The following is a 14,853-nucleotide window of genomic DNA, read 5'->3' on the forward strand; positions in this document are numbered from 1 at the left end:
ATGAAAGTGAAAATGAGCTGGGAAGGGAAGATGTTTCTGTGTCTACTCGTATTACGAGTGCATTTTACAATTCTTTTGGAGTATCATTTTATAGATTACTTCTCTATTTCGATGTGATCGATGTCGCAGTTATGCCTTGGACTGATAACCACTCCACGTCTCGTCATCATTAGAGACTCAGTCAACCGTGCGGGGTATAGCAATAACATTCTATGTGATGGTTTTGGTTTACCGTTTGCTATTCCAAAGGTTCCTTATTCCGTAGGTTTGGTATAAATCCGAAAACAAAACAAGGTATGTTATTCCGAAGGTTGGTTAATCCAAAAATGAAAATAACGTGTCCTAATGAGGTTCGTTATTCCGAACGTTCATTGATGCTAAAATGAATAGGGGTTCGTTATTGCTGTGCACCATCTTTACATTTTTGCATTGACGAATCTTCGGCATAAAGAACCTTATTTCATTTTCGGAATTACAAACTTTCAGAATGATGCCACGTTATTATGATTGTTTTATACTTCTAACGAACCTTTTCCCCCCATTTTCGGATTAACGAATCTAACCTCTATGAAGGTATAAGAAAGATACATTTGTGTGATACTGAATAACAACCTTATATTTCATTTTCGGATTACCGAACTATATTGGAATAATGAACCTTCGGAATAGCGAACGGACGAACCCAATGTCCAGAGAATGTCATTACTTGTTCATTGCATGGGGAACAGTGATGGCTTCATTTTAATGTCGCAGAATGCGTGCCCCCGACCATGATGAGTGTTGCAGCGTTCATGAGTTGCTAAAGGTATTGACACTGGATGCTTACAGCGTCACAGTTTCGGATCACGTTCATTATTAATGAAAAGGGCAACAGGCAAATCACTTTCACCCAAACCTCACTGTGGTTAACGTATTATACTATCCATAACGGTTGTCACTGAAGGAAGTATTTACTCCATTTCTGGTCTATTTACGTTCTGTGCGGGGAAAAATCTCTTCAACGTGGTATCGAGATCGAAGCTAAGAAGGAGGAAGGAGCTTGTGATAAAAACACTTTTAATGATCATGATTCTATACTGCAGGTGTATATTATACCTGCCAAAGCAATTTGCCTTCTATTCAAGTTAAACGATACCGGAACTGTTATTTTCATGCATGCACTTGATGAGAGAATATCATTAATCTTTAAAGGGAAGATAAACCCCAAGAACAATGTGGATTGAGTGAAAGCAGCAACATTAGTAGAACACATCAGTGAAAGTTTGAAGAAAATCGGACAATCGATGCAAAAGTTATGAATTTTTAAAGTTTTGGTGTTGGAACCGCTGGATGAGGAGACTACTAGAGGATATGACGTATGAGTGGACAACAATACAAAGAAAATATAAAGGATATTCAACAAAAATTCACTTTTCTAGAATTATCAAAGAGCAGTGGACCAACCGCTTTCAGAAAGCAGGGGGAATAATTGCTACCCTTAACATATGTCAATATCAAGTTGATGGAATTTGTAATTTTCATGAAAAATGGATTTTTTGTAGTATTTTCTTTATATTTTCTTGATATTGTAGTCCACTCATACGTCATAACCTCTAGTAGTCTCCTCATCCAGCGGTTCCAACACCAAAACTTTAAAAATTCATAACTTTTGCATCGATTGTCCGATTTTCTTCAAACTTTCACTGATGTGTTCTACTAATGTTGCTGCTTTCACTCAATCCACATTGTTCTTGGGGTTTATCTTCCCTTTAAGTCACTCCTTGCAACGGGTATTTTCGTATATACTGGTACATGATACATGTTTCATAATGTGCACGACAATGAAAATCAACTTATAGATTCATAAGGGTCAATCACCGAAATAACAAAGAGTGGAAGAGAGAGAAGAAGTGTTATAATAGGATGTGAGACATCGCATCATTAACTCGGATGAGACGTGAATGTTTACATTGAGCTGATCATGTCCAATACAGTGACAATTTTCATATCTTCATCTTCTCGTCTCATAAGCATCTACATGAAGATTTCATGCACTATATATATATAGGATAGTCTGTATAAGCAGCTATATGAGGAATATTATTTACGTGAGGACCTTAATTCACCCATTTTTTTTTTTTCCTGTTGGTTATTCATTTACAGCGAAAGTGTCCTTGATTGTCGCGTCTACTATTCCTGGATTGTTCCCCTTCGATGAAATTAGCTCGATATTATGTTAATTGACATTACGATCTCTTACACACAGGGTATATTGAAATCATTATACAAGCGACAGCATGAAACAGTATACGTCTTTTTGAAAAATCCAAGAACTATAATGATAATCCTTTCAGTGCAATATTTAAACCACACGCGCACTATCTTTGACGTCGGGGGAAAATAAAAAAAGTGATTGACACCTAAATAATGTGCCATAACATGTAAATGCATATAATTATTATACAGTGATGACGCATCAGGCTTTTACCTGCCTGGCGATTTCTACTGTCTTTTAGGATCCATTAATGTTGTGGTGTTACATGTTCCTTTAAATTACAAGTCCTGATAGCATTTTTCCTCTTTTCTTCCCAATCGGCGATCATGTTGTTATATGTAATACCCCCCTCATGATTATGATGCCTTTCTATAACTTTTAGCAATTTCATTAGTTTGTACATAATCTATAGTTTAGAAAATGTACACTCTAGGGAAAATAGGTTCAACTTTGCACCTTTACCAGTGTATGTCACACTGGGAGCACCTTTACGGGTACACTTTTGCCCCTTTCAGACCAGTGCCGCAATGGGAGCACCTTTCCAAGTGTGACACTTGTAAAGGTGCAAAGTTGAACCTATTCTTCTTAGAGCGTATATTAATATGGGGTGATGTAAATATTAGTGTCAATGACATGCAGCTAAATATCAATCTGGTTAGACGCCGTAGCGAAGACAGCATTTCCAAACTTTGTTTGATTTTTTGAAATCACATCCGACTTTCGTCGTTCTGTTTTCGCATAAAAATTATAAGGGGTCAAGTTTATCACCTTCAACGTAACAATTATGATAATGATGATGATCATTATTATCATTATTAATGCCATTGATAGCATTGTTCCATCAATAAAAATGTAATGAATTTTGGTATTATTGTCATTATTCTCATTTAATATCATTATCATCATTGTTATCATTCTCATCATCTTCATCGTCATCATTATTGTGATTCTATTTTGACATCAGTCTGAACTTTGAAATATTAGATCGAGTTAGCAATAATATTAAAACATCCAATAACCAGCAGTGTTTCTGATTTGCTTGTGTTTCAGTGAAACAGGGCTGCTCAAACCGTCAGAAGTTGAAATTGAACTTCCTTGTAAAAATGTGGTATACCTCATGGCTTTTTCTTTTTTCTTTCGGAATAGGTGATGGAAAAAAAAGTTGGTGGTGAATTACTTTATAGAATCAACAGGCGAAGAGGAAAAAACAATTGTGAAAACTTGATGAAGCATGACAATGCAATCTACACTACCATGCTATGGATGGGTACTATAATGACTCATATATTTTGTTTTTTCCATTAGAAAAAAAAATGCTTCATCGTTTTGAAGCTTGAATTGCGTATACTATTCAATTAAGTCATATTGGTGATTGTGGTCATCACATTTTTGAAATAAAGTTCACTGGTGCTGACAACAGCGGCAATTTATCCGCAAGTCGTTTTTGGTCCACTTTCCTGTATCCTATATAGCATGTCTATAAAATCAATGTTCAATTTCCAACCTTATTTATCTTGCATGTATATACCTCTCTACTAATCCCACTGTATACCTATTAACCTGTTGAAAACGGAGTGATTTTCAAATAACACGCATTTCCCATCGCACTGCCAGAGAATATTACAGGATAACACTGCACTCGGATAATGAATCGATATAAATTGTTGTCATTGTTATGCAGTGCACAGATATTATAAGCAGTACGATATGATCATGGTGGATTGTGTAGGCCTACTTTGTGTGCATGTATAAACTTTCAAAACTTATTTTGTAACTCATATACATGTTTCAACCTGCCATTCGTTTTGCATGAAATAGTGGACCCGGTGGCCTTGCACTTGAATAAAGTCATGGTTAAACATTCCCACGTGCAAGATTATGATACACCGTGTGCCCTCAGGTTATCTCCACGTAAATTTTCTGGTACAGTGTACTTTGAAAACACAAAATCCGGGTAGAGCTTTTTCGGCGAAATGAGATATAGACCGATTTTATGGGGTAATTAAAGGGGAATTCCAGTGCAGCAGAATGGTAGTCTGAAAAGAAGGGGCAACATTTTCTATGTACAGCAATGAAAATTTGATCAAAATCGAATGAAAAGTAGAAGTTATGACATTTTAAAATTTCGCTTATTTTTCAGGAAACAGTTCTTGAACATTCAGTATGAAAATTATGCACATAATGAAGTGATGATGTCATCCCATCACAACTTGACAATTTATAGTTAGTACATATGAAATTTCGAAATTTCCAAGTTTTCATTGTAAACGCAATTATGCCCCGCAGTCTCAAACTGATTATTATCTTTAACTCATCATTAGTCTGACGTTATTCAACCAAAAATAACATGTTTTACACTTTTATAACAAATTGAATTTTCATGTTGTTCATGTACACGATCAACGGAAAATTATAAAGTGATGACATCATCAGCTTACTCATGTTCATAAATCACCTGTATGAGAACTATTCTGCAGAAAATAGCGAATTCACAATTTCATGACTCGCCCTATTATCCGATTTTGAACAAAATTTTGACTGTTGTAGGCCTACTCGTTAGATTTTACTCTTTCTTATCAGACTAACTTAGTTATAACTGGACTGGAATTCCTCTGTACAGTTGACAAAATTGAATGCTGCCTCTTTCCTGTTTAGCAAGTTCAAAAATAATTCTGCTTCCAAGAAGCCGAAAGAGAATGATCTCTTCAGAATAACGATATGAACAAGTTTATATATGAAAAGCAGGTGTACCATCCATTAGGACCCTATAAGCAAGGAGACGATCAGCACCCAATCACTCCACAACAGAACAAAACGCTTATTATCAAAATGGGGGTCGTGATCCACCCCCCCCCCCCCCCGTACATTCGCGGCGTGGTATCCTATGTTCAGGCAGGGACGATTTCTTCCACCTCCCTGGTTCAGGTGTACAACAATTCGACAATGCACAAAACGAATGGGTGCTCGGCTTCAGGTATACTGCGACTGAGGTCTTAAGATACTCTGTACAGTATACACCGCTTCTTTATGTATTGAAATGACGCGCCCATTTTGCTATACCAACCATTCATTTTTCCGCAATGTTCACCGCGGCCTATATATAATAGGGGGGCCTACTAATTTAATGAAGATAACAACTCCCAATCAAGATGTCTGAATTTTGTCACACCTATAATGCAGGTGTACCTATAGGGGTCATGACAGCCACCACAAGACATTAAAGGGACTGTACAGTACTGGTTGAGGTGGGGATTCATGTTTTGAACATTCCTAAGTGAGATAATGAAAAGCCTCTTTTGGAATATGAAAGAGCATGTAATTTTAAGAAGGATTCAACGTTTATTTGATGAAAATTGGTTTTCAAATGGCTGAGATATCCAAAAAAGTGCTAATATTAAAAGGCGACATGCCACAACTTTATTAGGATCTCTTTGTTTCACCTTATTTTTGGATATCTCAGCCATTTCAAAATCGATTTTCATCGAATAAACTTTTGATACCCCTTAGAACTGCATGCTCTTTGACATCTCATAGAGTGGTTTCTGAATATCTCGCAAAACGTTAAAAGCTAAATCCTCACATCGACCAGAACTGTACACATCCTTTAACGAAAGTGATTTACAATGGCAATCATTTAAATTCCTTGAACGGCCTCCTATGTATAGGGGACACGAGAGAATATGACAGTTTGAGTACTAGGCCTATTTAATTGCAGGCCGATCTGCAGTCTCTCTTATCTCTCTCATTAACAATCAGGATGAAAAGTTGATCAGCTCGGTGTTCCGTATTCTAAAAGAAAATGGCTGGTCATTTTAACGAATACTGTACGTTGTTCAAATTTCCAAGGCCGATACTCATCAGTGCGTTTTGACTTTTTACTTCAGAGACAACTGTAATTTCCACTCTGCGGTGATGGGCTTACTGTGGCAGGTATCATACCAAGCCACACATATTTGACTACTCATCATGGAATATATATAGCCCTACACTGCTCCTCAAAATGAATCACACTGTGATAGCCCAGCTATACAAAGTCAGCATTTACATGTGTAGAAATAGCGAATAATGTTGCTTTTTAATCGCTACTATATAGGTACATAAATTTTTCAAAAGATGTAGCCTACGAAATATGACACAGAGGAATTAAATTAGCTTGAGACAGAATCAAAACGATACCATATTTATCAAGGTTCAAAATAACTATCGATTTACTTAAATGCCAATCAGTATAGGCCCTATTTTCCCAGATACCTATAGAGTATGGATACACGGCCACTTTTGTTTGCAACGTCCATCAAGCGACTTTTCAAATGGAGTAGGCCTTGTAAGTTTCAAATCAATTGTCAATTTCATTGATGCAGGAAGTACCCCTAATATATAATAAGCAAAAAATTTGATTGTGATCCGAAAAAAAAAGCCCCCACAAAATTAACTATAATGTACCTATTGACGATATTCATTTTGCCCGCTGGCCTCAGCCCTTATATTATACGTATAACACTGTCATCTCTACCTGATTACTGTAAAAGTGGAAATTTTCGCGGTGTACACGCTTGTGAAAACCATTGTAACTATATGTAACTTTGTTGAATAAACCAAATATGAAAACAAAATGTACCGCTTCCCATGCCCAGAGAAAGGTACTTAGTAGGCACCCTAATACCATAATGTTCGACTCCGACCGTTTCATAGTCACTATCATCATACTGATTGAATACTTGAGTATACAATGTATTATTAATGTACTAAGTATATTTTGGATTCCGTTATGCAGCGTTCCCCGTTTTTATGTCAACAGACTAGACGTACTACGTACACTTCGTGCATTTTATACTAGTATCTGTAAAGCGCGAATTGGCAACCCATGTCAATACTACTGCATGACGAGGAACTGCGTTTATCTCAGTTTAGGCCTACATAAATATAGATACACAAAAGCTATGTTATGATCGAAGATTTTATTGCTCATTGCATCGCAAGCAACCTCTTCACATATGAAAAGCTGTTCCATATCTTACACAAAATGTGCCATGAAAGCAATCATTATATTCTGCAGCATTTAGAGATCTTGTTTGTGGGGAACGAGATAAAATGGATCCAAATACTATTTAGAAAAGACAGTTTTAATTTGTAATGGAGGGTCTAATGTCAGTACATGTACATTGCAACGTCATGCCAATTTACCTATCTTTCTCCAGTGGGAGGAAGTGATCTGAAAAAGAACAGCACGCAAGGAGCGCTCCCGAGGTTGGTTGTTATGCAAATCCTTGTGTCGGTGTACTAGCACCATGTGTTGTACGTTCAACTGCGCAGAGCTTGTGTAGGTCCATGAGTGTAACTGCAAGTTACCTTTAGCCTTTTGCCTTTGCTATCTTTCGGTAAGTGACGGTTAAGTTTTGTTTAGTTTCAGTTTTCTCGAAAGACAGATGTTTGTGAATATTGAATTCATGATAGGGATGAAGGGAATTGTTTGTTCTTCACTTTCTACCTTTGTTCTTAGACTATCGATGTACTAAATTTTAAAAAACAACGAATTTAAATGTGCATCATGAGATCTGCTGGCGCAGTGATTGTCGTGTGGCACACGCAAACCCATGCGAAAGACTTGACAAGTTTCTAACTCGTCAAGCTTGCTTCTACTTATTTCTTTGTCATTGCTCCTTTCGACTCATTTGCCTTTTCTCGCTTTTGCCATTGCCCAGAAAGTTCGCAACATATTCCTCTTATCCCTTTGCAGTGGTTTTGGGGATCTTCGCTATTTCAAGGATGCTGACATTTTCCGAAATATGAAACAATTGAATATCTATTGCCATTCGGCTGAAGACTGCAGCTTGTCGTATGCCTCGTGCTATTCAGGGATCGCCTAAAAAGATGCTTCACGTGGTCTCTAAAAATTGTACTGCACGATGCTTCACAAAATCGCCGTGATATGATAAATTTTCAACTGAAAGCGACATTGTTCATGTTCGAGAATCTTGTTATATTTTGCACATGTTTTGAATGAACAAATTACCTTCGTATTCGCTCTGGGAGTCCGACAATGTTCCTTCACGTATTCACTCGTTGTGTACTACAGTCGTCGCCATTTTTACTGCGAAAGCCAAAACAAGATCGCATGTAAAAAGTGACAATATTTCTTCTGTTGCTCCGAAAACAGCGACTTTCAAGCCGTGAGGTTGTCATCATCTGTAAGGTTTCGATATTTTTTTCGATTTCGTCTATTTGAAAATTTTGCTAGTGCTTGTTTGATAGAGTTATTAGTGGGTTTGTATGATTTTTAGCGTCGTGTTTTTTGGCCAGTACATCACACGAACTCTAACGATAGTTCGACCAGGGAGGTGGACCTCCCTGGTTCGACTATCCTTGATCGTGTAGGACTGCAGTGAGCATACAAAGGCAGCGCGAGTGTGCATTGTGTGCATGTTCTGTATGAAGTGTTCTGCGCAAGGGCCAAGCATAATTATATACCGGAAAACGTTTTTCTGTATGGACTAGCTCCATCGTGCAGCAAAATGACTGCTGGTTTTTCTTACACAATGCTGTGTTACTATTAAAGCTCTACTATCTAGCATTCTTGGCTGTCTGGGGGTATTTCTTATCAAAGCTTTTGCAGTGTTATAGGATTATGTGAGATTTTTCCATGTAGGCCTAAATGCCTTATGCACTTTTTATTGCATTCATCAATCCACCTAAAACTTAAAACAAGTTCACAGTGCACTCAAGTTGAGATACCTAGGCCTATTCCTTCTTAAAAGAACTTAATTGCATGACCAGTATCCCCTCTTCTTTCATTTAGAAAATGGAAGTTTACTAATTTTACTTGCAATCATCAATTGAAGGTTTCAAACATCATTTATGAATTCGGTGTTAATACAAATCTGCTAATAGTGTTGTTATAGTTTGTTCAGAATTTTTAGATGCCTTGATTAATTTCTTATTTGAATTAAGATATACCAATAGAATATCAAGTATAGATCTATGCAAATGACATTTGGTTTTAAATGTTATGTGCATTAAAGTGAAATGCAATCAAAAGTTTGTGTCAAGAAGTTGAAATGATGCTGATCATATTTCAAAACTTCCTTTTTTTCGGTCTCTTTCCGTATAAGTTTGATATGTTAATGAATAATTGGATGTTTGATTATACTCATATGATCCGAAGTAAAATTTTTACAATGAAAGAAGCTTGAGTGATAGGTGTGCTTTTCAAGTCCAAAAGTGTAACTTGTGAGGAAGAAAAGTAGCCTTTATTGCAGGAGTTTGATCATAAGTACAGTAGTTTTAATCTGAAAGGCTTAGAGAAATATGTTCATGTTTTACAATAAGTATAGGTCTACTCATATATTCATAGAAAGATTTCATGTTAAAAAGAGAGTTGACGAGTTGCAATTGATTGCTTTGCGCATGATGCAATATGCTCATAATTGTTTAGGGTTGTTCATCACATTGGAAACTAGTTGAGAGTGAGACTCCCATAGGCCAATGCTATAATTTAGGAGTCAAAATGAGTGAGATCAGTAGAAATGCATGCAAATTAAATAAAGTTTTAGAGTGAGAAAGGACCAAAATGAGTGAGTCTCACTCTCAGTGAGTGAGAGTTGGCAGCCCTGTTGTTGGGGAAAAGGGATGTAAGGTTTGGATGTATAATTACCTATATTTGCAAAGAAAAAGGAAAGAGAAAAAAGAATAGGAGGAAGGGAGAGAAAGAAAGGAATGAAGATGAAAAAGTAACTTGCTGTTTGAGGATTATTTACTATTAAACAAAAAACAAGCTTTTCGAAACTATATAGGGACCAACTGTTAAACTGAAAGCACACAACGGTATGGAACTTAGCTTCATGTGTGACAACAAATTGTATTTATGAGGACATTGGCTTGGTGTGCAGTGTGAATGATAATAATGACTCATGATGATTAAACCAGTTCAGGACCAACCCTAAGCTAGGATATCCTATGGATCCTAGCTAATTGTGAGGCATGACAAAATGGAAAAGTCTCTTGGAGACAGAATTGAGAGATACATGTAAGGGATTATAAAAGGTGTTTGAGTGTGTACATTTAATCATAATGCAGTGACCAGGAGATTGATATGCTTATCAAATTATTTTTATTCAAATACTGGTACGTACAATAATAACATGAATGTGATGAGAATTACTGCTAAATACTTATGGCTGCTTGATTACATAATGATATCAAGGTGATAACAATGAGAGTAGTAATGATGATTATATTGAGAATAATATAGATACTAATAAATTCTAATATTGAATTAGTAATGACAATTTTTATATATGACAATGGTACTGATGGTATTTAATTTAACAGTGATTGAAATAATGGCATGATGTGAGTATTTTCACACTATAGTCAGGTCTCATTGTCCATGGGGTAAGAGAAGAATAAAAGTTTGTAAGGAGGACTGTGAGGTGTATTAGACTGTATAAAAGCATTGATATAATGTTGAGCAAAACATTGAGCTATTACCATGATTAGTCATTCTTCAGCAATGATCAGAATGGTAGCACATTATTATTATTTTTTTAATGTGGTATGCTACCTCTTCTATACACAGATTGTAATGTTCATGTCATGTTGACAGTGACAAGCTAAAGACACTTGAGATGGGGGAAAAACTATGCAAATTTTAAACAGATAATGTTAAAATTGAAGATTCGTATTATATTCATGAACATTGGCTCATATGGTGGGTGCTTTGTAAAGAAAACTGAGGGGGAAAAAAGGTCAAAGAAAAAGTTGTGTAAATGGGTAGTTCACTCATGTGTACAGTACAGTGTAGGTGTCAATGGCATTCTTGCAACTTGCCTGCAGTGAACAAGCCAGCATGTACATTGTGCTTATTCTGACAGACCCAAATGTTTCCATATACTGATACCAGTAACAGTGCCTCAGAATCATCCAGATGTGCATGTGATCAAAAGCATATGAGTTGTGCACAGTCCTTGAAATTACAGTTCTTTGCATTGCAACAATTGTTATTTATGATAGATGCTGCTTTGTGTGAAGTACACATTGTACAATTAGGCAAGAGCCCCTTGGCTTCTCTGCCAAAATGAACTTCAAAGTCAGCACGAATTATTTACAGCAAATCAAGCTTTGTTGCACACTTCATTTGTCATTCTTCTTATTTTTTTTATAAGAATTATTCAATGATGGATTGAGTCTCTCTCTCTCTCTCTCTCTCTTTTTCATATTCTTTGTTTAAACATGGCTATACAGGTTGATGCGTACAGAGTGTTTAAACATACAATCTATCTATCTATTTCTGGCACAATTAAAGAACGCTTGGCTTAAACCTCTTTCAGAAGGCAAGGGAAGTAATGTTAACACAAATAAGTGAAAAACAAATGGAAGGAGGTGTTCCTTTTCACAAAAAGTGAAATTTTGTTGAATACTCTATATATTCTTTATTCTTCTACCATGAAGTGTCGCTGGAGGCAATACACATGATTTTGGATTGTCCGTTTGTGATCAATTTTTTTGTGGACAAGGTAACTTAAGAACCATTTGAGGTATCCAAGTGAAACTTTGCAAAAACGTATGAATGAGTGGACAAAGCTGTGCTTGTCAACTTGAGGTTTCATGCACTTAAGGTCACAGGTCAAGGTCAAATTCTAAAATTGTACTATTTCTACCATGTATCTGCAGCAGGGCCCTACACTGTATGTCTGAATCTATTAGTGTATAGTACCACAGATAAAAATTCTGAAGGAAAGTTTTGGACCATGATGGGTCAAAGGTCAAATGTCCAGTAAAAATGCTAGAATTTCACTTTTTTTTTTCTTCCATATTTTATAAATAGTGGGTATGTTCATGTGTACAATTGTATATCTATTGCCAACAACTTGATTCTCTTGGGAAGTTGTTGGTTTGGGGAGTCAGAGGTCAAGTGTCAAAGGCCAAGTTAAAAGGCCAAAATTGAAATGCTGCAATTATACTTTTTCCTCCCCTCCATACCTTGAAACTATGTAGCTCAATATGTACTTAACTACACTTGGTATATACGTGCATTACTGCACAATGATTCTGTAGAAAAGAATTCGGTTAGGGGTCAAAGGTCAAGTGAAAATGCTAAAATTTCAATATTTTTGCCATGTTTTGAAAATGGCTTTTAAAGTAGGATCCCGTATTGTCATGAAAAGTAAGACTAGTGTTATCACCAAATTGTGCATTTTCAGAGTAAGTTGTGGACTATGGGGTTTTTTCTAGGTCAAGGGTCAAAGTTCAAATGAAACTTGGAACAAGGAACTCAGCACATTTTTGGGTTGTGCCCTGCAGTGAACTTTCAAACTGTGATGTGTTATATTCTTTATTTTTTGCCAGTTAATGTTAAACTGTCTTCTCGCATTGTGAGATGTACACTGTATGTACATGTACTGCAGACCTACATGTATTTGGGGGATAATGCAATACCAGTCACCATAGTGACATTTCTAGTTTATATTGTTCATCCAGCCTCGGCAGTACCAAAGTTGTAAAAATTCCCCACTTTTGAATACTATTGTCCAATTTTCCTCAAACGTCATTGACATTACACAGGACTGCGAACCTTGAGTGAGAGTTTGGCGTGAGACACTGCGAGGGAGCGGAGCGACCTCCTGGCTAGCGCCTGGCGGCCTGCTGTGCGGCCGTACGTACGTACGTACTACGTACACAGTGTATGTATGTGTATGTAAAGCTATGTAAAGCACACGTCATAGCCATACATGTACTGTAATTTGCCAAAAGTACAAGCTATGCTCAAGTGGTATAGGTAGAAACCAATCGTAATCCAATAGCTTGTCTTTGCACGCGAACCGAAAACGATTGGTTAAGCTTTACACCCGCGCGGGAAAATCTCGAAATTTTGGGCTTGGGCATATCGATATTCGGAATATCAGAGAATTTAGAGATATATTTATTTTTGTAGTCATGTACATTCCATTTTGGGGTTTAGTGCGAGATTTCGTTTATCAGAGTGTGAGACAGTCAAAATTGGTTGAATTGCGTGAGTCTCACGCTCAATGTGTGATCGAGAGTTGGCAGCCCTGCATTACATTCTGCATTCGCTTGTTGGGTTTCATTCTTCTTTATTGCTTTATATCTTCAGTCATCCATTAAGATTCAATCATATTTTCAGTTTAATATTATTTTGCATTTTATCTATAATGTGCTTGCATGCATGTACAGTACACTGTATGTAAATGCAGAGCTTTATGCACCTCAGAATCGACGAGTGTGCATTCTTCCACAATATGAAGGTTAAAGTACAAACATTTTTGGGGAATGGTGCATGTTCCCTGTTGATAAAAAAGAAAGAAAGAAAAAGACACCATTTGACATGTTTATACATGTAGGTCATGGAATGGGAGGTGCATGTACACATGTATGTCACATTCCCATAGGCAAAATCACAATCTCCCTCTGAATCACAGTGTTGCGGGCAAGGTGCTTTCTTGAAAGGTCCAGTGATTGGCATACTGTATACGCCGAATAGTATGTGAGGTTTTTATTTTCGCAAATTTTGCGAGTCGGGTGCTATTCGCGAAATTAAAGGCACGCAAAAATATTGACTCTGATCCCGATGTGGATGTGACGTATGCATGTACATTTCCCCGTTCAGTACAGGACTCCACGATCGCGAATTTAACCACTCGCGAAATCGTCGGGGATTCCGGATTCGTGAAAATTTAGACTCACGAAATATATGGCGTATACAGTATTTGTTCATGATACAATTCACAGTACAGTGTAGCATGACTCGCCATGACTTTTTTTTGTGGGATAGATGAAGTTTTGATCATTTGAGGGAAAACTCAATTTTTTTTTTTTTTGGAACTTTCAAATGGCACAAAAATTATGGTTTGTTGTTTTTAGTCAAGATTACTTATAATAATTTACCATGAGCTGTGAAGGGAGTGATGTGTTTGAATGTGTTTCTTGAAGCAATTTCATTTGATCTTGCTCTGTAGAAAGTGAAGTTGTATGTGTGAATGCATGAAGCATGAATCTACAAGTTTAATCATCAGGGGATTTCTTTAGGGGGTTTGCAGCGTAATCCAATGTGGATTTAGAATGAGACTTTTTAAATTGTATGTCATATAATCCAAAATAGTGAGAGATTTTATACCGAAATGATAATTTGTCAATGCTATTTAAAGACTTGTTTAAGTAAAACAGAGCTCTGCACCGTACGCTGTCCTTCAAACAAACCAAATGTTTGTTTTTTTCCTTTTGATATTGCAGTATTGACAATAATTTTCAGATGTCTTAGGGCCATGTTTCTCGGTCTTCTTCAACCCAAGGCCCACTTAAATTCTTGTTATTTTAATCTGAATCTTTTTTATTTCTTTTTTGGCTGACATCATGGCCCACCAACTGAGAATCACTGTTTTAGGGCAATGTTAAAAAAATGACTAATGAGCTGCAATTTTATGGACTTTTTTGTCACTTGATTAAGTTAATCTTAATCTTTAAGAACATTTGTTCTGTAAATACAAGGGACATAACCGCGGGTAGACTTAATTTTGTTAGATTTTACAGAGCCCTCTTTTTAAGTTGGTTAGAATACAGTGTATGTAAGAAGTAATCAATGGATT

At 36.6% G+C, this 14,853-nt stretch overlaps 1 protein-coding gene across 1 annotated transcript in view; it reads left to right on the forward strand.

Annotated features, from left to right (window-relative positions):
* Positions 1-12,813: 12,813 nt before the first annotated feature.
* The window catches only part of LOC140233852 (lethal(3)malignant brain tumor-like protein 4), a 38,321-nt gene continuing 36,281 nt past the window's right edge, over positions 12,814-14,853 (forward strand). Inside the window, exon 1 of the mRNA XM_072313944.1 lies at positions 12,814-12,913. The gene's annotated coding sequence lies outside the window, so the exon portion shown is untranslated. The remainder of the gene's footprint in view (positions 12,914-14,853) is intronic.

The sequence above is a fragment of the Diadema setosum genome, chromosome 10 (assembly GCF_964275005.1).
Source record: "Diadema setosum chromosome 10, eeDiaSeto1, whole genome shotgun sequence".
Lineage (NCBI taxonomy): Eukaryota > Metazoa > Echinodermata > Echinoidea > Diadematoida > Diadematidae > Diadema > Diadema setosum.